The following is a 7,981-nucleotide window of genomic DNA, read 5'->3' on the forward strand; positions in this document are numbered from 1 at the left end:
TTTAATATAGTTTGTTTTCATTTTATATTGGCTGGCTTCCCACAATAGCTGAATTTGCAGAGCTAGCGAGCACCAATTCCGTTTCTGTGGTGTTTTTTATAATCTTTGTTATCGTCAGTTTCCTTCAAGATCGGCACACAGGTGCTTCAAAGTCCCCTAGCAACAATTTAGCTTTTGCAACGAGACCATTAAAGATATTTAAGACAATGGTAGACGAGAGTGTAGTTCTGTTCAGTTTGGAGTTCCGTTTATCATAGGGACCTAAAAGCAATACAGCTGCATGCTGATCTTGGAATAAACCGACGATAGAAAATATTCCATCTTTGACGACGTCACATAAATGAAATAGGTACTAACGTTAGCTAGCTTGCTAACTAATGTTTGCTCGCTAGCTCTGCACATTCAGCTATTGTGTGTGTAAACCCTTCCAACATAAAACGCAATCGCTATAGTGCGATTGACTGGATTAACCTCACGTTAGCTACGTGCATTAAATCATCGCTATAGTGCGATTGACTGGATTAACCTCACGTTAGCTACGTGCATTAAGTGCATTTCAGACGGTAGACACGAACACTCTGCCAGATAAGGAACATTACATCGCTAGCTTCTCTCATTGACTCGAATTCAAACTATGGAACGCCGTTTGGGTCTTAAAGCACGTGGTCAAAACGCAATCTTTTTAATGCTACGTGTGTAAAGTAAACATGTGCAGGCGCTAAATTAACGAGTGCACGCGTTAAATTATCGTCTTCACGCGCTAAATTAACGCCCACACGTGTCAAATAAGCGCGTCCAAATGTGCTTACAGCTGCTAAATATACACCTACACACGTTAACTTAACGCGTTCCTTTAATATGCTAATTTTACTAGCTCCTCCTTTCAACCAGATTTCACAGTTTGAAGGAAATTCCTTTTCCACTGTAAGCAGAGTTTGAACCTTTACAAGGTAACGGTTTTGTCTTTGAAATTTGTTGTTACTGAATCGTAAAGTTGATCAGCTAGTTTACAGTGGAAGGATCTGTTTCTCATCACTGGCAATAAAATTCAGCTAACATTAATATAGCACCAGGATCAGCAGTGCTTAGCATAAGCTAAATCAGATATTTTGCTAGCTAATATAGCAAACGTCGGTAGCCACGAACCCCAGCCATATTATATCATATAGTTAGCCTCAAACTTTGCCCAGTCATACTGCTAGCCGCAGTGAATGGCACCGCCTTGTGTTTTATTAAAAGCCCTGCTGAAAAAACATGTAAACTACAACAGCCACGGGACACATTGGACTGTGTTAATACTATCAAGGTAAATGAACTTAAATACTAGCAAGATTGTTGCGTGCATGCAGGGCCAGGCATACATAGATTAGACAACGGAGATGCTCAAAATCCTGGTAGTTCTCGGTTTTTGGACTATTGTCTTTATTTTGCTTTATCATTGACTTAAGGAAGACAAGCTACCTAAATGTGACTTATCGGCAGGGCATGTTTTTGAGTTACGTGTTTAGCCCAAAGCCTTGCATTTAAGCAAAACAACTTAAGGTAGGCAACTTCTTCAGCCTGACTGGCTTTCATTTAAATGCTAGCGTTAGCCGCGCTAGCTCGCGATTAGCATGAAGACACAGAAAAGCTCACGCAAAGCAAACTTGGCTAGTGACAACCTTGTAAAACCTTTGCTAACATCTAACATTACATGTCAGCTTTCGAACAGAGTAGACTTAATGTGCACGTTCACTTTTCGAATATATTCCATCGAAGCTTAGAGTAAAATAACTTCAGGCATATACCTAGTACTGCTTCAAAGGTATAGGGTTCCCATTCCTTCTGCATTATTTTCACAATTGTCTCTTGCAGAAGAGAACCATGAAGAGGAGCTTGAAGTGGGCAAGGGGGAGGCTGATAAAGCAGCAGAAAAGACCTGATTCATCAAGTATCAATTCATTTAGGTGATTCTCACCTGGTTGGCATGCATGCACAACACGACAAGGTATGCAACATTAAGCCCAATCAAATATCCAATGTTATTAAAACATGTATTCCAATTTACAGTCAAGCAACGTTTGTCAGTTGTGTTAATGTTATGAACTACAAACAATCTATGGTTCTTGGGAGTCAATGAATCAATTGAAAGTGACTATAATTAGACATTTTAAAACTGTGCCAGTAAAGATGAAAGTAATCTGCTCTAAGGTTCTGTTTACATTTTATCCAGACACTTCAATCTGACACTCTTAATGTTTGACATCAGGCAAAATGTCTTCAGCCACCATAGGACGGAGAACCGCTGGTTGGCATTTGACTGCAGTGTTTGTGGGTGTACCAGGAAAGGACGTTAGAAGTTAGGTCCTCATGATATTGAAGCTTCTTACGTCTCCACTGCAGCCCAGTCGATATCGATTGGAAAAAAATCAAATAATAATAATTGTGCTACACTCTGTACACCTCCAGTTTGCCTATTGTCCCAAAAAATGTCAATTATACATTTTTAAATGCGTCAGAGTGCATTTTCTTTTATAGCTCTGCTTTCAACACCATCCTTACCCACAAACTGGTTAGCAGGCTCTGGGTGTAAATCCTGTAATAACCAATTAGATTTTTTACATTATAAGAATGTGTATCCCTAGAATGGACCCGACACTACCATGGTACACATGAGTACATGAAGGAGCTGTGGGACCTGACAATGGGGATAGGACAAGTCTCAGCATAAACAAAGTAGATGGTGATACTTGACCATTCTCCCATCATCAACTGTACATGGAAATGATCAGCAGCTTCAAGTTCCCGGGCACCCTGATATCCTTTTCTTCCCTCAGTTACTTCACTCAAAGTCCCACTTGTGCTTCTCCACTACCCTCAAACTTGCTGCATCACGACCTGTGTACCAACTACAGTGTCTTATTGCCATAACATGTAAATGAAATGTCCATATTTACTGTAAGATTTATGTAACATTGCACATATTGTAACAGTCCCTTGACATACATGACTTAACTACTTTGCATAATGCTCAGTTTACCCACTAAGAAATCATACATTTATTTAAATATTAAAGCTGCATTATATATTACTGTACAATTGATTCTGGTTGGTTGTAATGTTTTTGAAAACTTTCACTGCACAACTTTTTTTTGCTAATGGACAATCCTGTCGGAAACATTCATAATATCAATTATTTTGGGACATATCAATTAACATTGGTGGTCATGCAATAAACGTTTTGGATAATTCCACTTAAATGAATTCTTTAAATCAAATTGTATTTGTCACATGCGCCAAATACAACAGCTGTAGACCTTACAGTGAAATGCTTACTTACAAGCCCCTACCCAACAATGCAGTTACAAGAAAAGTAAATAATTAAAGAGCATCAGTAAAATAACAATAGCGAGCCTATATACAGGGGATACCGGTACAGAGAATGTGCAGGGGCACTTGTTAGTTGAGTTAATATTTACATGTAGGTAGAGATATTAAAGAGACTATGCATAGATAGAGTAGCAGCAAATAGTATTGGTAGCCATTTGATTAGATGTTCAGTAGTCTTATGGCTTGGGGGTAGAATCTGTTTAGAAGCCTCTTGGACCTAGACTTGGCGCTCTGGTACCGCTTGCCGTGCGGTTGCAGAGAACTGTAGCTGTGGCTCCACTGGCAATCCCAGCCTAGGAATGCTGAAGCCCCTGAATTGAAAATGAAAACCTTCTCCATGGTTAAAGGGTATGTGTTCCCCCCTGAAAAAAGGAAAGGGGGGGGGACATTAAAGTCCATAAGTAACACTTGTTGGAGAACACAATACTCTTAAGTGAAAGTAGTTTGGGATTTAATTTATTACATTCTTAGGGGGCCCATGGAAGAATAAGGCTACAAAATGCTGTTCCACAGTTGTGAGAGTGATTTGGTGATGTTTTACTGATGTGGGCTGTGTTACTTCAATGATCATGGTTTTGCATCTAACCTTCCACCTCCAGAAGTCAGTCCCTCCAGAAACATATGACTCTTGCTCTTTGATTGGTACCAGGTGGGGAGCGCTCTGCTTTGAAGAGAGAAGCTATGTCTTTGGCCAAAAGAGGTTTCTCAGCGTAGATGAAAAGCATCTTCAGAGAGGTTGAGTGTCTATTCATGTAAGGCAGGAGACCTAGACACTCCAGACCCTCTTTGAAACTTTAAAGTAAAAATAAGTATGAATTTGCCCTGAAGAATATAACTAAACTTGAGATTCCTTAGATATATGGAAACACTACTCAAGAGCATCCCGTATCCTGCTTTCTAAGCAGAACTTTGTGGCTGACTCCACCAGGGTATTCCTCTCCAATGTACAAATGTATCGCACTGGACCCAACATGACCACTTCCTCTGCCTCGTCAACAGTTTGTGCTAACTGGATCTTAGATTGTTTATTGAACTGTGTTTTGGGACACATTAGCAAAACAATAAAACTGATTATCACTACCCTTAAAGATTGACTGCCAACAAAAATAAACTTAATCCATGTGGAAAAGTTGTCATGAACTACAACCCAATTTTTTTTCAAACTTAGTGCAAATTAACAGTAACATAACATCCATCACAGTATAAAGTACTTACCTTCTCCAACTTCTCTCTGAAGTCATATTCCGCAATTTCTTTCAGTTCTGGCACAGGAGGTTGTAGGCCACACACTTGCCTGTATAGCCTCTGAAAAAATGTGGCTCTACACCCCCATGTTGCTGTCACACAGAAGACAAACAGTAAATAAAAGGACACATTACATACAAAAATCAAATGTCTTACTCAAGTCATATATATTGCCATAAACAAATGTCTTTGTTGGTGTAAAAGTGTAACTCACCTTGAGAGTTGTAAGAAAGGCCTTTTTGTCAATCAGGTCCCTCAAATATTGCAGAGGAATGGATGGCACTCATTAGCAGCCGGAGAAATTCTCTTGAGGGACCACCCTCATCAGCTGCCCCTTTTCCGTCAGCATCCCTAAAAACCATGTCTATTTTTGCCTCCGGATTAAAGCGGGCTCTCTTAAAGCCTCTCATTGCACAATCATAAACGTTGTCCCTCATCACGGTAATTTGGTTGGCATCTCATTAACTTCAGCAGTGTTTGGAGGTCACCACGAAGAGACATTCAGAATAACAAAGCTCAGATACTTCCCACAATTCATCTGTATTAACAAGACATTTAATTATTTACAGGGATGACTTACTCATTGTCATCACCAACATCAACAGAAGAGTGTGGTGAAGGTGGGCGATAAGCCTCAAGGAATGGTGGAGGGGAGGCCACAGGAAGTGGTATAGGTGGAGGGGGGCCACAAGAAGTGGTGCCACAGGAATAGGTGCTGCCACAAGTGTAGCCTCGTTTGTAGAAGTAGTCGGTAAAAGGTCATTTAAAGGCTTATACATTTAAAAAACATGGAGAAAGCAATAAAGCTGTCAAACATAATGTGATTGCGTTCTGAAAATGATTTACAGGAAAAAAAATGTAGCCGCATGCATCACTCACTATAGAATGTAATCAATGTGTAGGTCAAGAAGACATTTTAAGGATGCGTGTAGCTCAATTTTTTTTAATAATATTTTCAATATGTATTACATTCAACAAGCAGACAGTGTTGTTTTCTCCTCCATGGCCTGTCCTAACTTTGGAGGGAACGCCATATCTGGAGACAGCATTCATGAAGCAATCCATTACAGTACTGCTGCGATTGTTACTGGAAGCACGAAGAAACACAACGAAGCGGCTGCACCCATCAATGCCACCATGTATGACTATCCTCCACCTAAATCAGAAAACAAAGCATTGGTTGATACAAAAGCTGAACACATGAAATATACAAACATCACCATCTTCCTTTACCACTTAGATGCTGCATCAGGTTCCTGCAGTATATAACAAAGCAGCAGTCCAGATATTAAATTAACATCCAAAATGTGGAACAATGTTAATGAGTCAAGAGGACAGACTCTCCTGTTATTCACACTTAGACACAAATACTTTGTTCCAACCGTTTTTGACTCAGTATGTCCTCAATATAAGCATGTTTGTTAATTTCATGATGCAGATATTCTATCGATCACAGAAGTAGCAGAAACACAAAACAATTATCCACATGATTGACATATTGGGCCATTGCTTGCTAAACTGAACTGTTAGTTGTTGATGAACAAGTTGATGAACAATTGAGATGTTACAATGTAACACTTCTCACCAGTGATATAGATAATTGTGTCTATCACAAAGATACATCTACCTTATCAGTTTGTGGTTTCCATCAAGATGCCATAACGAGTTTGGTCCAGCAACACGGTATGACCTATGTAGCCTCTGCGACATGGCTCTGAGGGCAGCCGCCCTCGGGTTAACACGAATCATGCTGTCCCTCACTCTGCGTCTCTCCACCCGGATTCCCAATTCCCTTAATTGTGCTCGAACAGCCTCTGGTCCAAGTTCGTCGTTCTCAGCCACCAAGTCCTTAATCTTTTCATCCAGAGCCAAGTCTGACATGTCAGAATATAACGGTGTATGTGACAGATTGAAGTGTCTGGGGAATAAATTGTAACAATGGACAGGGATGAGGTAATGTATATCATCATAGTCATTTTAAAGTCCTGTCTTGATTGTAGTCATTCTAAAATTGTTTGATTGGTAAGAAACTGGAAACCATGCATCTAAAGTCTGTAGTTTATAGCCTTACGCCCAAGAACAACTGACCTTAAACAACGTTTGAGTGTTGATCGGGACACATGTAGAATATCTGCCATCTGAGACGCACTGAAAGCACAGGACATCAGAAACCTCAGTTGCTCTTGAGTGATGGCATAAACAAGGTGCACCTCTAGCTCCTCTCCAAGTCCGAGGAGCCTGGTAACCGGAACTGGCTGTAACAATAACACTGCGTTTAGGCTACTTATTGTATTGTCACACCGCCCGACCCCTCATTCCAAAAACACTTTGAAATTATAGTAACTGTCACAAATTGTGGCCAAGTAATGTTTTTAGAATATTGGATTTTAAAGCCAAGACATAAATAGAAATGTTGACCAAGAACAAATATAATGGCAGCAGGAGAAGGAAGAGTGAAAAAAACAACAGTAAACCCAACCACACCCACTACAATGCTGCTTACCTTGTTGAGCATGCCAGCCAGAGGAACAAATCTCCTGAATGAACTGAGATACTTGATCAATTAGATCATCTGCTGAAGCAACATTTATCAGCCTCCCCCTAGCCCAGTCAAGGCTCCTTTACATGGTTTCCATTCTGCAAGACGACAGTTTTGGGAAAATAGAGACCATGCTAAAACAGTGCCATAGTACTAACGTTAACTCTTGCATCTAGACGTTCCGCTAGCGGAACGCCTCGCCAAATATCCAATGGAAGAACGTGGCGCGAAATACAAATTTTTATTTTTCAACCATACGACTATTTTACACCATTTGAAAGATAAGACTCTCGTTAATCCAACCACATTGTCCGATTTCAAAAAGGCTTTACAGCGAAAGCAAAACATTAGATTATGTTAGGAGAGTACACAGCCAAAAATAATCACACAGCCATTTTCAAAGCAAGCATATATGTCACAAAAACACATAACACAGCTAAATGCAGCACTAACCTTTGATGATCTTCATCAGATGACACTCCTAGGACATTATGTTATACAATACATGCATGTTTTGTTCAATCAAGTTCATATTTATATCAAAAAACAGCTTTTTACATTAGCATGTGATGTTCAGAACTAGCATTCCCACCCAAAACTTCCGGTGAATTTACTAAATTATTCATCATAAACGTTGACAAAATACATAATTATTTTAAGAATTATAGATACAGAACTCCTTTATGCAATCGCTATGTCAGATTTTAAAATAGCTTTTTGGCGAAAGCACATTTTGCAATATTCTGAGTACATAGCTCAGCCATCACGGCTAGCTAATTTAACAACCGCCAAGTTCGAGGCAACCTAAACTCAGAATTACTATTAGAA

At 39.7% G+C, this 7,981-nt stretch overlaps 1 long non-coding RNA gene across 1 annotated transcript; it reads left to right on the forward strand.

The window, feature by feature from the left end:
- The first annotated feature begins 1,743 nt into the window (after window positions 1–1,743).
- On the forward strand, window positions 1,744–3,233 carry LOC115170770 (uncharacterized). Its single transcript, XR_003871089.1, has 2 exons — window positions 1,744–1,987; window positions 2,625–3,233. It is a non-coding gene; the product is annotated as an uncharacterized LOC115170770 (long non-coding RNA).
- Window positions 3,234–7,981: the final 4,748 nt, after the last annotated feature.

Source organism: Salmo trutta, chromosome 32, assembly GCF_901001165.1.
Source record: "Salmo trutta chromosome 32, fSalTru1.1, whole genome shotgun sequence".
Classification (NCBI taxonomy): Eukaryota; Metazoa; Chordata; class Actinopteri; order Salmoniformes; family Salmonidae; genus Salmo; species Salmo trutta.